Consider the following 19,425-nt stretch of genomic DNA (forward strand, 5'->3'; position numbering starts at 1 on the left):
AAAAAAAATTCTGATATTTTAAAAATTATACCACAACCTCAGCTATAAATTAAGACTTACTGGATTCTGGGAAATTTGGTGGAGTAGTAGCACCCTGAACTCAAATCATCCCATGGATATCACTAGAAAACACCTATATCAGTGTAAATAATGTAGAAAATGAGCCAAAGTCACAGAACAGCTAAAGGTAGAAAAGTAGCCACATTGAAAATGATAGTAAGTGTAGACACATAGGAACCAAATCAGACCTGCTAGACTTGTCTGCAGGAGGGAAGAACACTGTAGGCATAGAGAAAGGAGAGAAGCTGACCCCTGCCAGGCATAGGAGACCCACACTGGGAGATGAATCCTCATAACATCTGGCTGTCTAAACCAAAGGGATTTAACTTTGCAAGTTCTTACAATCAGGGGGACTCTACCTCCTAGAACTTTGAAAATCAGACAGTTTGGCCCTGGAAGATCCTGGAGAGCAATGGGAAACTGAGTCCCAATCTTAAAGACACAGCACAACAAACAGGCCTGTTGAGATGTAGCATAGAAGCAGCACTTTGGAAAAAGCCTGAGTCATATGGGAAGGAGATGTGTTTACTAACCTCAGCCTGTGCTGGAGAGGCAGGGATCTTTGGGAGACTTCTGTAAGAACAAAAGATCTAGTAGGCCCATTTTCCTCCCCTGTTCCCCAGCCTGGATACATGGACACTTGTGAGAATGAGCACAGCATACTCATCTCCATAGCTTGCTAAAAGTACACCCCACCTGTGCACTCTTCTTTGGACCTAACCCTACCCACAACAGGCAAAGAGAGACATTTGCAGATGACTGGACTGAAGGCAAATGTGGCTCAGCTAAACATGCATAACAGACACCCCTGAAGGGCCAAGTCCAAGTGAACAAGGGATATTACACTTCAAGGCACCTCAGGATATCATCCTCATAAAGCCACTACTTGCAATAGCAGAAGATATATCTGACTTTCCTAACACATAAAAACAGACTTAGACAAAATGAGGAGAGAGAGAAATATGTCCCAAATGAAAGAGCAAGAGAAAAATCACAGCAAGAGACCTAAATGGAAACAGAAATAAGTAATATGCTTGAGAGAATTTAAAACAATGGTCATAAAGAGATTCACTGGGTTTGAGAAAAGAGTGGAGGATCTCAATAAGACTCTACATAAAGAGATAGAAAACATAAAAAAGAACAGTCGGAGATGAAGAATTCAGTAACTGAAATTAAAAACACACCAGAGGGAATAAGTTGGTTATTCTTCTTCTGCTAAGAAGTAGCAGAACCAATCAGCATCAAGTAGGAGAGAGTAATAGAAAGCAATCAAGCTAAATAAGAGAAAGAAAAAAATAATAATAAAACAGGAGAATAGATTAATGGAAACAGTGACAACATCAAACATAATCCCATTGGAATTGTAGGGATCAAGGGAAAGAAGAAGAAAATTTATTTGAAGAAATTATAGACAAAAGCTTCCCTAATGTGGGGATGGAAACAAAAATCCAGATTCAGGAGGCACTAAGAGTCCCCCAAAAAATCAACCCAAAGAAGTCCACACCAAGACACATAGTAATGGAAATGGCAAAGAATAATGATAAAGAGAGAATTTTAAAACCAGCAAAAGAAAACAGTTACATACAAAGGAAACCCCAGAAAGCTATCAGCTTATGTTTCAGCAGGGACTTTGTAGGCCAGAAGGGAGTGGCATGACATATTTAACCTGCTGAAAGGAAAAAAGCTGCAGCCAGTAATATTCTATCCAGCAGGCTATCATTCAGAATAGAAGGATAGAGTTTTTGAGGTTTTTAAAAAATATTTTATTTATTTATTCATAAGAGACAAACAGAGAGGCAGAGAGAGGCAGAGGGAGAAGCAAGCTCCTCATGGGGAGCCCAATGCGGGACTCCATTCCAGAATATCAGGATCACACCCTGAGTCAAAGGCAGATGCTCAACCACTGAGCCACCCCAGTGTCCCAGGATAGAGTTTTCCATACAAAAGGTAAAGAAATTCATGACCGCTAAGCTAACTCTAGAAGAAATGTTAAATAGAACTACCCTATGATCCAGTAATCACATCCAATAAATCACTTTATTTACCCCAAAAAATGCAAAAGCACTAATTTGAAGGGTATGTGCACCCATTTTTTATTGTAGCATTATTTACAATAGCAAGTGTCCAGAAATGCATGGATGGATAAAGAAGTTGTGGAGGATATCTGTGTATTTACTGGAAAAAAAAAAATATATATATATAATGAAAAACTATTCAGACTTTAAAAAGAATGACATCTTGCCATTTGCAACAACATGGATGGATCTAGAGAGTATCATGCTAAGCAAAATAAATCAGTCAAAGAAATACAAATACCATATGATCTCATTCATGTGATTCATGTGTGGAATTTAAGAAACAAAACAAAAAGGGGCACCTGGGCTGGCTCGTGGTTGAGCCACAGGCTCAACCTTTAACTCAAGTTGTTATCCTGGGGTCCTGGGATGGAGTCCTGCATCAGGCTCTCTGCAGGGAGCCTGCTTCTCCCTGTGCCTCTGTCTCTGCCTCACTCTCTGTGTATCACTCTTGAATAAATAAATAAAAGAAATAAATAAAACAAATGAGCAAAGGATTAAAAAAAAAACAGATTCAACTATAGAGAAGAGATGGTTACTGGAAGAGAGGTAAATACACTTATCTTGATGAGCACTAAATAATATATGGAAGTGTTGAGGGGCACTTATGAGGCTCAGCCAGTTGAGCATCAACTCTTGATTTCAGCTTGAGTCATGAACTCAGGGTCTTAAGGTTAAGCCATGTGTCGGGCTCCATATTTGCAGGCGAGTCTACTTGAGAATTTCTCTCCCTCTGCCCCTCCTCCCATGTGTGTTCTTTTTCTCTCTCTCTTAAATAGATAAATCTTTAAATTATTTTATATATATATTCCATATATATATGGAAGTGTTGAATCACTATATTGTATGCCTGAAACTAATATAGTACTGTATGTTAGCCACACTGGAATTAAAATTTAAAAGATAATAAAGTATCAGAAGATTCACTAACAAAAAAATGCTGCAAGTAAAAGTGAAATGTTCTTACTGATTAATAAATAAACATATAAGCATAGAGGTGATGGATCTGTTAATTAAATTATTGGGGAAATCCTTTCACAATGTATACATATATCAATTCATCACCTTGTATACTTGACATATCTTACAATTTACTTGTCAATTATACCTCAGTGAAGCAGAGGGAAAAATATTTATATTGAGGTGGGTGAAAATTAAATGCCTAAAAGCAAATTGGATTCATCTTTCTCCTCATTGACAAGAAAATTTTGATCAGATTGAAGACTCTTCCTTTTTATAAATTTTGTAGGTAAATAACAGGGCAATTTCTTTGGAATTTCCCTAAGGCTTAATGACAGGATGATTAATATCAGGATGCCTTCTAAAGAACAAGAGGTTTGTCTAACAACCTAAATTAAGCAAAAAAAAAAAAAAAAAAAAAAAAAAAAATTTCCCGAAAATACTAAAGTCCCTTCATAGGCAGAAGTGATCACAGGTAGAAGTGACAAAAATAAAAAGAACAGCCCCCCAGCCCCCATATCTTTTTTAGCTATATAATTCTATAGTAATGCTCATAAAATCATGAACATCCTTCTTTTTTCTATGATTCTTTATCCCAAGAGCCTTTGATACTCATAGTTAGTGAAAAAAGAAGTATCTTTTTTAGTGACAACATTGGCTTTAATTAAAAATGTATGACAGAAAATTCATCACTTTAGTAATGTACTTACTTTGTGTCTATTAAGGATAGCCTTTGCTCCCAATAAAGTTATGTAGGCGCAGTTGTTCTCTAGTCATTATAACGTGATTTTCTTAATGAGATGGTTTTATTTTCACTTCAAAATGAAATAAAATATATTTTATTGTACTCTCTTTGGGTCTATTGAAATTATGAAAAGCATAATGCTTATTAATGACAAGTGAAGAAAGCAATGGGTAATATTCTCTTGTCCTTCCTGCCTGCCTCTGAAAATGATAATGATAATTTTAATTTGAACTAGGCATATTTTTAAAATGTTCACCATGTGATACTTCTAGGTTGAACTATACACTTCTTTTTTATTATGAATCTTACAGGCACTATAGTTTGAATTACTTTTTTTCAATCATAAAAACATTTATATTACTACTATTGATTTAAACATTAAGGGTTTCAAGATGCAGTCTTTCCCAGTTAGTGATATTTATGGTATACATTTTCATAAGTTTAATAACCACCATTGGAGGTGAGATTATTGTTATTATGAAGTTTTAAAAGGGTCTGGCTATTTTCTCATAAGCAAATGCTATGCCAACAAAGCTCAGCAGTGTTATCTGTTTTCATAGGATTTTTCTAAATCAAATATCACATTTTATTGAATGGTGAAAATATATAGAGATAGAATCAGTGGAATGAATTAGCTAAAATTAAATACATTTTTACTTATGCGCAGTACCACTCATCTTAAAATGCACTGTATTTTCAATTATTTAAATATATAGTTATCAAATTACTTTGAGAATTATATTATTTTTTAAATATTGTTTCTAAAATCTATATAGATTCAGTGAAAAAATGGCTACCCATAACAAAGTTGCAGTAAAAGCAAACTTAAAAGCCTTAATTTAGGAATAGAAGTGTGGCCTTTACCTTCAGACTAATATTCTGAAAATTTGGGGTAATTTTATACTTCTTTCTAACCTCTTTATAATTCCTCAGAGAATTCTTATTTCATTTGTATTTGCTTAGAATGTTTTGCTAATAGCTTCTTTTCAATATGGCTTTAGAATACTTCTTAGAAAAGTTACTCTATAAATATATCACATCAATTCTAAAACATATATTGAGTAAAATATTCACCAGCTGATAAAGTTTTCAGTTATTTGCATAAGTTTAGCCAATAGTGGAAATAAATCACTTCATCAACCTTCTTCTTTGTTTTTCTTTTCATTATTTTTAAATTGCCCTAATGCATTTTATTCACCTCTGATCCTATATTCTATACCCACCTCTGAATTCTGAATCCCACATCAGTAAGTAATGCTTAGTTTTGCCTCATGTCTTGGATCAGAGTAATGGAAATTTGTGGAAATAATATTTCCGGTGATAATTTTTATTAAAAAATCTTCAGAGGAGGATGAGAAGATGGCAGAACTAGATAACACATCAGTGTAAAATGACCCAAAATGTGGCAAAGCAAACTCCACAACTAAAGGTAGAAAAGAGACCACATCACAGAAGGTAGGAAGGTGGAGAAACAGTTCGGGAGTGAAATGGACCATAGTGATCTGGGGTGAGGAGTGTATAAAGAAGGGAGAGAAACAGACTGAGAATCTGCAAGGAGAGAATCACACTGGGAAACCTGCACAGTGTAGGCAAACTCCTATAACATTTAGCTTTGAAAGCAAGAGGGGCTGAACTTTGTGAGTTATTAGAATCAGCATAATTTAAAGCTTGGAATTTTAAAAATCAGCAAGGTAGGCTCAGGGGGAACCTTGAGGATGTCAGGAAGTCAAGCCCCCACCTCTAAAGAGATAGCAGGAAAAACAGCCAGTGGAGATAAGGTGCAGAAGCAGCAATTTGAAAAATGCCCCGGGGAAGGGAGAGGGATTATTCATTCATTGCAGAGCTGACTCTGAGAGGCAAGAATCTCCAGGAGACTGCTCCAGGAACAAAGGGGCTAATAGATACCATTTCCCTCACCCACTCTCTCCCCCAACCAGCATAAACACTTGACCACCTGAAAAAACCAGCACAGGGCTGACACTCACTACCTAACTTGCTCACACCAAGCCCCACATAGCAAAAATCCACCTCTGACAGTTACACTCGCCTCAGTCCTGGTACCTTGAACTCCTCCCCTAGAATATCAGTTCAAACCTCTAACAACACCTCATCTCCTGACCTTTAAAACTTAAAGTCTTAAAGATCCTTTAAGACTGGGGAGGAATGTTCACAAACAGAGAAGGGACAGGGAGAAGAGAGCCCTGCTGTGGGCAGGGGTGGCGGGGGATAGGTATTGGACAAGGTGGGACTCTCCATATAGATTGCCCATCAAGGGAAGCCAAACAATCGGGCTGAGAGGTGGCTGTATTACTGCATTAAGAGCAAACGTGTTTCTAGGCAAAGAGGAAAGACAAGTAAAAGAGTGAGAGAAGATCAACTCTGAAAAAAGAAGAAACCACTGCCAAGTCTCAGAAGACAAGAAAATATAAATGGCTAAACACAAAGAAATGTAAAGCACATCTTAGGAAAGTAAAGACACAGGGATTTCACCCCACTTGGTACATACATTTCTGCCTTCATTGCAGACAAGACTGACTATAACATCTTTTTCTTCAAGAAAAAACTCATCAGCCCCAGAACCATTCACAAGCCAGGACTCCAGGGACTCCTTATCCATCATTACCATCAGAGGAGATGGAACCTTATCTGCTATCTTACAAATAATACATAAGAGTTAAAGAGGAATTTTAGATAGAAGTCACTAATGTTATCATTTTTACTTTCAAACATGTAGATAGATAATTTTACTGTTGAGTCCCTGATAGGTAGTTTACTGCTTGCACGGTGGTGGGACATTGTCTACATACACTGAGTTTTAAGGTTGTGTTTCTCAAATTATGGTCTGCAGACCACCTCCAGCAAAATCTCTGGATTCCAGAACTTCTGGATTCTTCTGCTAAGGATTCTTCTCTCTGAATGAGAATCCAAGGCAGGGAACATAGGAGCTGTGTTTTCAGCAAGCACCTTGCAAGAATGTTACGTACCAAGTTGATGATATACATGAGTATAAGGAGCACTGGTCTGGGGAGCCTTCCTGCGTATCAGTGTTCAAACAGCAAATGCTGACAGAGCCAACCTGGTAAGGTTACTTTTCCTTGGTGATGCTTAAGTTCCTTTTAATTCACAGGTTTGGGAAGGCATCAAACATACTTGCTGAGATAAAATTTAATGCTAACTGTGTTTGCTAAACAAATAATATACATTCATGCACAAGACTCAAATAATACATTGATATAACTAATTTTTTTCTGATGTTAACTACTAGCGATTTAGAATATGAAAGTGAAAATTCCAACAGCCATAATTAGGGTATGCATCCTGAGTAGATTCTTTTTCACTCTTGCCTGCTCATTGTTATGTCACTATGTTAGTCTTACTTCTTCTAGCTTATGTGTTCTGTAACCCTAATAGAGTGCTGCCCATTGTAAATTCCTAATAAAGACTTGTTAAATTAAATTGTGCTTGATTTTCCCCTCTGGTGATGCAAAACAAAGTAACATGCCATCCAGAGTTGTGAAGGAAAGAAAATAGCTTTTCACAGGTGGCTAGATTCAAGCCATATCTTGTTTAACATCATATTCAGAGCTACTAATAATAGTCCAGCTAAATCATAAAATTTAAAGCCATATTCCTCCCTATTTTCCTTTTCTCTTATATATGCTTTTTACCTTCTGTGCCTTTCCTCACTTTATTACTTCTGCCTTTATTCCCCCCATATCCTACTCCTTTCTCATGTTTGCCTATCTAGATGAAATATTTTCAACCTATGACTATCCACAAATTCATTTGCCATTTCTCTCCGATAGCAGTCAAATATACCTTGTTTTTCTCATGTTTATGGAAGTATAATTTATTTATATATAAATGTCTTCAAAAGCAGATTTTCTTTGCTTCTCCAGCATCTGAGTGTACATAGTAGGTGCTCAATTATACCTAAAAAATTAATAAATTAATATATAATCAAGAAAGCCAGGGATGCCTGGGTGGCTCAGTGGTTAAGCATCTTCCTTTGGCTCAGGTCATGATCCTGGGTCCAGGGATGGAGTCCTGCATCTCCCTCTGTTTATGTCTCTGCCCCTTTCTCTCTTTGTCCCTAATAAATAAATAAATCTTAAAAAAAAAAAAAAAAAAAAAAAAAAAGAAGAAGAAAGCAAGCCAGCTCTGGGAGGACTGTTTAAGGACAGATTCTTTTTTGCCTCATTTAAAATGACCTTGCTAGTAAAAGTTTGCTCTGATTTGGACCATAGAACCATTCTATGATTCTTGAAATATAACTATTTTACATTTGCAAAACACCAATGAATATTTTTGAGATTTTCACTGGTCCATAGTACCATTGTTTAACAGGTAAACACACAAAGTGGGGAGAGAAATTCAATCATTTCTTGGCTACACATTGACATTCCACTTAAGTAAGCTCTTGTGCATTTGTTTTAATTATTCTTTCTAGAAGTTTTAGAGATAGTTAAGAAAAGGAATTATAATGCCTAAAAGTCTATAAAAATAAAAAAAAATTAACAATGGACTATAAGATTTTATGACAAGGATGGAAAGTGAGATAGGAAGGACATGCTATGTATTTAAATGCATTTGAATCCATTGTCAGAGCCACTGTGTGAGATATGCTCAGTCTATGGATAGGCATTAAAATGAGTAAGAGACTGAGGTTCAGTGAAGCTCAACATAGTATTCCAAATGACTCTGGGAGAAAAAAAAATCCCGGAACTTTTAATACTTCTTTGAAAACATAAATTTGTGAAAAAATACATTTCTTAGAATATTTCAATCTCAGGTCTAATATATTACCCTGAAGAATAGTCTCCTCTCTTGCCTGAATGCCAAAGACTAAATAGTAATTTATTCCCTGAGGTAGTGGATGTTGAGGGTTTGTATTATGGGACTAAAAATTACCAGAGATAAAATAGAGTTACTTCACAATAATTTTTTTCTCAGGATCTGCCATATAATACACCACCTATCCTCCTAATTCATATTATGACACTGAAAATACCAGGTCGTCAAATTTAGCTATAAATTACTTCACACCCCTACAAGCACTGGCATTCCAGAAAGTAAATTAATTTTTCACTTTTGGTTTCAGATTATTGACTTTTGGTAAAAGGGTTATGCTAATTTTTCTGGTCAAGTGTCAGTTGATGAGTCCCACAGGGCACAGTTAGAATGCTACAAAGATCCCTTGTCGTTATCAAATATCTTTAGGCAATTGTGAAACCAAATTAATAGATTTATCCCACTCCACCCCCAAAATAGTGGGAAAAGAAAAGAAAACAATAATCATTACCTTATTACTGCATAATAGCTGTAGGACTATATATTTAGCCTCTATTTTACATTTGAGTATATTTTATTTAAACAATTTTAAAACATGTACAAAAATAATACAATAAAATTGAAGCTATCCTTTAATGTCACCCTTTGGAAAGGAAGTTAGGACGCTGTTCTACATATTTTCTCTGAATCTGCCTTGAAATATGCATAAATTCACATGACATTTTGGTAAATGTATTTCCCTAAGAAGATTCCATGCATTTCAGGAAGTGTATAATTTGACAATTACTAAAGAAATTATTCATTTCTCATGTATAAAAAATAAATAGTTGCATTAAATACATGTAACCTGTCAGAATGTGACTTATGATTGCCTCCAGCAATAGCAACGTATGTGCTCTGCTCATTCAATTTAATAATACATTTTCAATAATAAATAAATTAGGTCATAAATTTGTGTTACGTGCTGGAACCTAGAAATAACTCTCTCTCCTTCTCTCCCTCCCCTTTTTCTTTCACCCTACCCCCACTCTCTCCTTCCCATCTCTCTCTCTTCAACACAGAGTACTCCACAGAAGCCAACATCTTTTGAAAAAAATAAAACAAGTATCATGCCAACAGAAAAATAAATAGTCCAAGAAGAAAATAGGCAATAATGAATATGATCAATAATTCTTAAGAACTCTTCCTTATAATTTTATTAATTTGTTACATCTCTAATCTTCTTTTATCCCAATAGAACCCTGTGAGGATCTATAATATTCCTTTAACAGTTCAACATCAGTGGAAACCAAGGTCCACTGAGGTCAAGTGATTGGCCAGTTCATACAGGAAGTAGCAATTCCCGTGGTGGGGAAGAAAGAAGGCTGTTGGCATTAAGAAGCAGAAGAAACCTCTGGTGGGAAAAAAGGCTGCAGCTACCAAGAAACCAGCTGCTGAGAAGCCTGCAGAAAAAAAAAAAAAAAAAAAAACTCACTACAGAAGAAAAGAAGCCTGCTGCATAAACTTAAATTCGTTTATTCCATAAATGTTGAATCATTTTGGACAGATCTGATCAAAGGCAGTGAGAAACATGGGGGGGAAAAAAGGAAGTAGTAATTAGTAGCATATTTAGTTTGAGAATAGTTTTCTTGACGTCAGTTCCATATTCTTTCTATGGAACAAATAAGTGGATGATATTGGAATGCTAATTCTCTCACTTAATTTTGCTAGCTTCATGGCTTGTCCTTTATTCTTGTCTGAAATTCTTTTCGTTTGCTTCTGTCCTAATACAGAAATGTAAGCAGTTAAAGGGGGTATTCTTGCTTCTTGCTTTGGTCTCCAAGATGAAGACACAGTTCTCAATCTAATGGGCTGAACTGCACCTTGTGTTAAATGCCAAGGAGATGTAGGACTAGGGGATGACTGAAAATGAACAGGACAAATGCAAATAATACTACAGCCTTTTTTTTTTAAGCAATGAAGCAGGATAAGCAAAACAAAACAAGCTCAGATCTTGAAATGTACAATGTAGCTTTTAGTGTGATGGGAGATATATATACATATTTAAGTAGGGGTTAAAACCAGACCTTTTTTTTTTTTTCTTTTTTTTTTTTTTTGTAAATTAGAAGGATAGGCTGTGTAAAGGGAGTGGTTTGGTCAGTGGTTGCAAGTTTCAATGTATTCTTTTTTTTATTTTTTTATTTTTGTTTCAATGTATTCTTAATGTGAAATCATCATTGTTGAGGTCTGAGGTTATAAATGTACTTGTTTATAAAAGAAATATCCAGGATTTTGTAAGGCACATGATTGCTTATGAAGGACACACATAATAAAAGCAGCAAAAGTTTGAATTAGATGATTAGGAGCCTAACCCCTAGCTTTACCACTGATTAGCTGCATGTTCTCAGAAAGCTGAGGTTCAAATTTTCAGCTAGTGAAATGATGAAGAGTCATTGTAATATTTGAGATAAGGCTCACTAAATACTGAACATTCTCTTCTTGTTTTCTGTAGATCCAACCTTGCTTCTCTACCTTGCACTTTAATAATACTTTGTCGACACTCTACTGAATTAATCTCCTTTTCTGATGTATTTTGGATTCAGACAATGAAAGTTATCCACAGGAGAAGGGAAAGGGAGAGAAGGAAGTGATGTAGGTATTTCTTCTCCTATGAAGGAGATTCATAGTAACTGCCTTGAGATTGTGAGAATTATCAATTGACACATGGAAATTTCCATGTGGAACCATCAATCTTATGATTAATTATTTAAAGTGTCAGATATCATAAAAGGACTAAGAATGTTTATATCTATTGAAAAGTGAACTAATTTACTGATTGATTATACATATTTATATTTGATTGGATATTATTGAAAATTGCACAAACATCATATATCCATCAATAATTCTCTAATTATAAATGTAAAAGTAAGACAAAAATAGCTTTTATCAGGATGCCTCGGTGGCTTAGTGTTTGAGCGTCTCACTTCAGCTCAGGGCATGATCCCAGAATCCTGGGATCGAGTCCCACTTCAGGCTCCCCACAGGGAGCCTGCTTCTCCCTCTGCCTATGTCTCTGCCTCTGTGTTTCTCATGAATAAATAAATAAAATCTTTGGAAAAAAATACCTTTTATCTTTTCCATTATGAGAATCGTGACAAATATGTTATTTATGTCCACCAAGGAGTGGCTAGGATGGGGACTGTTGGGAAAGAGGCCTCTGCCTTTTGCTCTGGGGAGGCAGATAAGAGTGATCACAGCTTTGAACAAGCTCATCCTGCCTATGGCTCTGACTCCAATGGTAGACTCACTATGGGGACTGGTTTCACACTTGCTGGGATAAACAGCAGCAAACAAAATTTATTCCATTGAATGACAAAAATAGAAGATATTAAGAATTGGGTTTAATGAACTAAAAAATTTTGGCCAAAAATACAAAATAGGACCAGGGATCCCTGGGTGGCGCAGCGGTTTGGCGCCTGCCTTTGGCCCAGGGCGCGATCCTGGAGACCCGGGATCGAATCCCACGTCGGGCTCCCGGTGCATGGAGCCTGCTTCTCCCTCTGCCTGTGTCTCTGCCTCTCTCTCTCTCTCTCTATCATAAATAAATAAAAATTAAAAAAAAAATAGGACCAAAATATGTTTTTAATTTAGAATGCCACAAACCACATCAGTTAAATGATTCTGGTAGCCTAACTTTTAAAAATTGCACACTGGCTAACATTTTTCAATCACTTTTCTGAAGCAGTTTAAAATATATATCAGAGAATATCAGCTGATTCACCTTTACAAAGCCAGAGCAAAATAAATTCGTACGAAAGATTCTCATCCTAGTAAATGTTAAGAAGATGAGCATTCATTTTCCTGATGTTTCCTATCAGTGAGATTTCCAATAACCCATAGTTTCAGGCAATTCACTCCTTCTACCTCATTTAGTTGACCCAGGCATTGGGATTGATTGCTACGGGTTTAATATAGCTACAACTAATGGGTTGTAGATTGTTTTATAATCAAGCCTTGCTTGAAATGTCTATTAAAGTTTGCCCCAGGAATCAGAATGTCAAAGTACCTAGGACAAATGACTTTCTCGAAGTCAGGTGTAAAAATAGTTCCTAACAAGATAGCATAGTAATTGTTTATACAAGAACTTACTAAAGTTAATTAAAAAAAAACAAAATTAAAAATATTTACTAGTGTTTTAAGTGAAAAGTAAGATTTGGGAACATCTCTAGAGGTAAAATGTCTTTCACAGGCCATTGGTGACATAATGGATAACATAAAATCCTGTAGGTGTGTTGTTGCTTTTCACTTACAATGCTGGCAGTGGTTTTACCATCAATGCACACAGACATCACAGATATCAGTCTAATAATCTTGAACTTGCTTCAAATGTGGACCTTTTTAAATCATTTGAACTTTGGTTTTTCAAGAATGAGCATCTTATGGATTTAAATACCAAGGGTCAGGACAATAAATTGAACCCAATTATCTAGGTCTTATCATGGAGGCAGAATTTGGTCTCTGATGATATTTTTAAATAATTATTTCTTTGTTGTGGCAACTATAATTTGTTTCTTATAACTTGCACTGACATAATTACTTCAGAATTCCTAAAAACTAATTTATTTTCCCAAGACAGAAGTTCAATATATCTTCATACATAGTGAAAGCAATTATATAAATGAAGTCTTTGTACTTTTTAAACAGGAATGAAAGTAAAAGAAATATCAAAAATTCTCAACTGACTGTTTAGCAGGAAGAACCAGGTAAGGATGAGAAATACAATTTTGAAAAGATTTTACTAATAGAGCCTAATGCACATGGTTGTTGAGGGTGACTATGTACTGTTCTAACTTAATTAACATATGACTAATTATAATCGACTCATTCTTACAAATATAAAATTGTGACAAATTCTAATATCTGTGCACAGAGAATCTGAAACCTACCTGTTAGGTTTAATTCAGCTGATTTCATTAATACAGTTAACATAACCAAATATTTTGAAACATTCTTATTTAAAAATACCATACATTCCAGTATATCTCATTAGATTTTTTATATATCTGAGAATATTTGAAAAAAGTTACACTGTGACCACAATTAAAAAATCTTAAACTAAGAAATAATGACATCACAAGAGGACTAAGATCAAAATGTTGAACCATATTGTTCATGGTTTAACATCTTACATCCAAATATTTCTTCTCAATGTGTCTGGAGCTTTGACTAGTGCATTAAAAAGCTAGTTTGCATAAATATTCAAGAGATGAGAGAATGAGCATGTCTTTCCCTCAATAGGTTTCATACCTCCCCTTAAAGAAGGATTATCTCTTTGATTAAATTCAAATGAAAAATCAATGTGAAGAAAGAATTAAAAACTCTGAAGCTATCAGAACACTTTGAATATGGGTAAATGTGTGAAACAGAGAAAGGTAAAAGGATAGTTACATTAATTATAAACAAAGATGCAGCCTTATTCTTGTGGCTATGCAGAATCTTAATTTTTTTTCAGTATGGGTTATTAAAAAAACAAGATCATGAGAGCTTTAATATAACAACTAGTCATTTTCCTTCAATCACATGTTTTCTTTTTTTTTTTTGTTTTAGCTTTTTGTTTTGTTTTGTTTTTAATTTTTATTTATTTATGATAGTCACACACAGAGAGAGAGAGAGAGGCAGAGACATAGGCAGAAGGAGAAGCAGGCTCCATGCACCAGGAGCCCGACGTGGGATTCAATCCCGGGTCTCCAGGATCGCGCCCTGGGCCAAAGGCAGGCGCCAAACCGCTGCGCCACCCAGGGATCCCCACATGTTTTCTACTTAGTCATATTTCTGCTTGCCCACATGATTTTATTTGTTCATTTCAACATGCAAAAACCATTGCATCTTATGAAACATATATATTTACTATCATCTTTTAGTCATTTGTTTTTTTGGCCTTGATGGATTGAGGGTTTTATTTGATTTGATTTGCTTTTTGATAATTTGCCATCTGTGATTATTTGAAATCAATGTGAAAAACTAAAATAAAATAAAATAAAATAAAATAAAATATAAAATAAAATAAAATAAAATGTGTTTGTTGTTGTTGTCAATTGTTTGTAGTTCCTCCTTATGCCTTCATGCCTCTTTTTGGGAGACAATTGAGACAGTAGAGGAGAACATAAGGGAAAAAATATAATATGAATAATATATGATTATCAAATGTCTTTGTATATCAAAATTCATTTGTTTAGTTTAAACCATATAAAATTACATTACCAAATTATATTTGATATATTTAAGTATAAGAACATATGGTAAAAAATGAGCATCAGGGTTTTAATAAATGTTTTGAATTGCCTGAGGGTGCTTTGATCTTCATAACTAGCATGGTGATTTTTAATAAGTGTTCTTGAGTTCATGTGATTGATTTCCTAACCTTCCTTGCATATCTATAAATCTTACATTCCTTTCTAGGAGGATAAAAGAAAGCCCTCACACATCACAGAACAGGAATCAGACCTGTTGCACAACCCTTTCAAAGCACTAAAGCTATAAATAGGCACCACTGAATCTACACGAAATCAGGAAATGTTTTAGGCCACTGTACCTACTCACTGATCACCCCGTCCCTTTAAAAACCCTCTTGGCTAGGCTGAAACCACAGAGCTGGCTTTTGGACAAGAGTCTGCCTATACTCCCCAGGTGGCTGGCCTCCTGAATAAAGCTCATATTCCTTTCCAATCAATAATCATCTCTTGGGTATTGGCTTTTGAGCAATGGGCAGTCAAATTTGGGATTTGGTAACAAATTATTTGGCAAGCCAGCCAAGAACTAATGCCCCTGTGGCATCCAGTTCCCCTTGGAATCCCAAAGCAAAGCAGTTGTCTGGGACAGCACTCCAGGGCTTACTTGTTCATTTTCTGGGTTAGTAACTTGGATGACCACAGGAGATTAGCTGCTCAGGGCTAATTGGATTGGGAGGGAGTCTGAGGAATCTCTCCCTGCAGCTGCCCAGGCAGCTTTTGTCTTGGGAAAATTTCCTGTTGATGTCAACACTTGCTTTTTGATTTGAATGGAAAAGAGCACTGGGGGGAGGCTGACAAGCTTCTGGACTGGGTAAGTCCGTTGAAACTGCATACCAACATTTGAATGGAAAAGAAAAGAGCATTGCGGGGAGGCTCAACATTTGGGAGGAACTAAGAACTTGAATAACGGTCAATTCCTGTGGGATTTGGGGCAGCTCTGTCTTTGGTGTGTGTATGTTTGTATTTCTCATCTTTGGTATAATGGGAGGTTCTATCTCTATCCTGATGACTAGCTCATTGGGTCAGAATTTGAATAAATGGAAGGAATATACTCAGGAATCTATGACCAAGGAAAAGATAATTTTCTATTGTAATACTGTTGACTGATGTACTATCTAGAATCAGATGAGGGGTGACCCCAAATGGATTTTAAACACCATTTTACAATTAGAGGTGTCTTGTCAAAGGGCAGGAAAGGATGAAGAGATACTACATTCAGGCCTTCATGTCATTACATAATAAAGATGCTGCCCAGGAAAACAATAAGTTAATGGTGCAGAGACAAGGAGAAAATCCAAAAGATTTTTCCTGATGATGCAAATGAAAGACAAAAGGAGGAAGAATATATGGCAAATCTATCTCTACCATCCCCTCTGCCTGAGCTCTTACCCCTGCTTCCTCCTCCTGTTGGGGTCTCAGTCTCACCATCCTATGGGATGGAATGAAGGAATCTTGGAAGTCTCTCCCTAAGACCTGACAGGGCACCCAATATGGATAGAGAGCACCCACTGTGGCGTCAGACAATATTCTTAAGGCAATACCCAGTAGAAATCATTGATGCTCAAGGACAGCCTCCCAGATATTATTGGACATATATTCCTTTATCAACTTCAGACTTAACAAGTTAGGAAAATGCCAACCTTCCCTTAGAAAGAGACCCCAAAATGATGATGAAACTTTTTTTTGAGCATTTTTGCAACCCATCAGGTCAGCTTGGGTGGATGTGCAATCTTTAATGAATGTTATGTTAGCCACAGATGAAAGATGGCTAGTAGTGGCCATAGAAGATGAAGTCCAGCGCCTCCATCCTGAGGACCCAGCCCAGACCCCAGGCCCAGTACCTACGGTTCTTTGGTTGAGCCCAACTGGGACCCAAACTGAGGGTGCTTGCCTTGACTTGGGCATTATCAGCTGTGCATATTGACAGGTTTAAGTAAAAGGTTGCCAACCAGTGCAGTTTGATTAAGATTCAAGAGTTAAGACAAGATGCAACTGAAAATCCAGCCTGATAGAAACAATTTACCCACCTTATTGGAAATATACAGACAGACCCAGAGGCCCCAGAAACTGTCCACATGGCAAACATGACATTCATGGAGCAGAGCCTGCCTGGTATAAGAAGAAATATCCAAAAGATGAAAAAGGCAGCAGGAATGAAACTATGACAGCTAGTTGATATAATCTATGAAGTATTTATTGCATATGAAGGTAAAAGGGCTCAACAGGCCATAGTCTTTGTGGAAAGTGTGGAAGGCAGGGATAGGAAAAAAACCAATTGACCTCTAGGGAATCAGAAAACAGCTATTGGTGAAAACCAGTGCCACTGCTACAAAAAGGGAGGACACTGGAAAGAGGATTGCCTGAATGTGAAAGGAAAACAAAGGGCAGGAAGGAAAGACAAGGCATAAAGAAATGATGGAAAGAGAGGAAAATGATAAGTGAAGAAGCTCCCTACCATCCCATTGATCCAATGACCATTTTCCCACAGAAGCCCTAGTTACAAATGCCAGTGGGGAATCAGTTGATGGACTTCTTAGTGGACACGAGGGCCACATGTAGCATCTTGAATACTAAATTGATGCAAAGCTCCCAGAGGGAAGTCTCTGTAGGTGGGAGTCTTGGGTCAAGCACAACAAAGATATTTCCTGAAACCACTGGAATGTAAGTTTGGTGATTTTTCTTAGAGACATAGTTTTCTTTCTATGCCAGAATGCCCTATACCACTGCTTGGACAAGACTTGCTTTGTAAAATAAACACTCAGGGAACTTTCTCTCCAAAGAAGCAGCATCTTCAAATACAGGTCCCTCCAGGTAACATGCTCCAGTTACAAGCTGTTCTAAGTCAGGTTAAGACATCAGAAGCAGGGTGCCTGGGTAGCTCAGTGGTTTGTAATCTGCCTTTGGCTCAGGTCGTGATCTCGGGGTCCTGGGATAGAGTCCCACATTGGGCTTCCTACAGGGAGCCTTCTTCCCCTCTGCTTATGTCTCTGCCTCTCTCTGTCTTTCATGAATACACAAAATCTTTAAAAAAAAAAAAAAAAAGACATAGAAAGTAGAGCCATTCCCTCCTGAAATCAATAAATAAGTGAGTAAAGTGGTTTGGACAGTGGAGTGCCAGAGAGGGCAAAACATGTGACACCTACACGAACAGACCTGAGAGAAGACATTGTCATCCCTAGCAAAAGGCAGTATGCTTTGAAGTAGGAAGTCCTAGAATGTATATAGCCGACCTTGCAGAAGTTCTTGAAATATGGGCTTAATTTGATCTTGTTGCTGGCTATATAATACTACCATTTTGCCAATAGAAAAAAAAAAAACATACTCATGAGTGCCATTTTGTACAAATTTATGGCTATTAATGAAATTATACAAGACATATACCTGATTGTGCCCAATCCACACATACTGCTAACAGTAATAGTTGGTTATTATGGATGGCTCATTGTGCTAGGTCTAAAGGATGACTTTTTCTGCATTTTCATAAAGAAGATGACTCAATTGTTGTTTACCTTTGAATGGTAGAACCCAGAAACCAGAACCACCTCCCAAAACTATTGGTTGGTGTTACCACAAGGCTTTAAAATTTCCTCTATGATTTTGTGTGAATTCTTGGCAAAGGATTTGAGAAGGATAGAACTAACTGCTGGGGTTTTGTTATGATACATAGATGATTTTTTCACTGCCAGCCCCACTTATGAACTTTATCTAGGTAATACTATTCTGGTTTTAAGTCATTTGGCAGACTATGGATATAAAATGTCACCACGTAAGGCCCAAATTTGTCACTAAGAGATTGTTTATCTTGGCTTTCAGCTATGTCAGGAGCAATGTATCCTCATTGATAGGAAACAAGTAGTTATATCTCTAAAAAACCCCAGAAACTGGTGACAACTGGGTTTTGGATAATAGCTAGTTTCTGTCAGATTTGGATTCTAAATTATGGTTTGATAGTAAACCCTTTATATGAAGCCTTAAGAGAACTGGATTCACAGCCTTTGAATTGGACTACAGAATATTAATTGACATTTGCTACAATAAAGGAAAAATTAGCAGCTCCCCCAGTTCTAGGATTACCAAACCCTAGAAAGGCCATTAAGCTATACATACATGAAAGGCAAGGTCACAGATTGGGGATCCTAATAAAAATGCTTCACTTCACAAGTGGCCTATTTCTCTGAGCAATTAGAACCCACAGCCAAAGGATAGCTCCCCTGTTTGAGGGCTGCTGTAGCTTCCTGTGATATACTGTAGGAGGCAGAAAAGTTAACACTTGGGTAAGAGAGAATGGTTTATGTGCTTTATCTATTATTAACCCTTTTAGAACAGAAAAGGTGATATTGGTTAATGGCAAGAAGAATGAGCTGATACCAAGCTATGTTGTTAGACAACCCAAATGTGACTTTACAGACAACAGCAGCATTGAATCTGGCAACTTTGCTGTCTGATAACTTGAATAACACCTGAAGTGAGTGTGAATATGTTAAGATAATTGATAATTGATGCAGCATATTCTAACTAGCTA

The 19,425-nt window shown here is 36.5% G+C and overlaps 1 long non-coding RNA gene across 8 annotated transcripts in view; it reads left to right on the forward strand.

Annotated features, from left to right (window-relative positions):
• LOC118351967 (uncharacterized) overlaps positions 1-12,060 on the forward strand; it is an 839,933-nt gene extending 827,873 nt beyond the window's left edge. For 7 of the 8 annotated variants that reach the window (XR_007404911.1, XR_007404914.1, XR_007404913.1 and 4 more), the window contains one exon: positions 9,693-12,060. This is a non-coding gene — a long non-coding RNA (uncharacterized LOC118351967). The remainder of the gene's footprint in view (positions 1-9,692) is intronic. The other variant, XR_007404915.1, reaches the window with a different exon arrangement.
• The last annotated feature ends 7,365 nt before the right edge of the window (positions 12,061-19,425 follow it).

Source organism: Canis lupus, chromosome 22 (genome assembly GCF_003254725.2).
Source record: "Canis lupus dingo isolate Sandy chromosome 22, ASM325472v2, whole genome shotgun sequence".
In the NCBI taxonomy this organism is placed as follows: domain Eukaryota; kingdom Metazoa; phylum Chordata; class Mammalia; order Carnivora; family Canidae; genus Canis; species Canis lupus.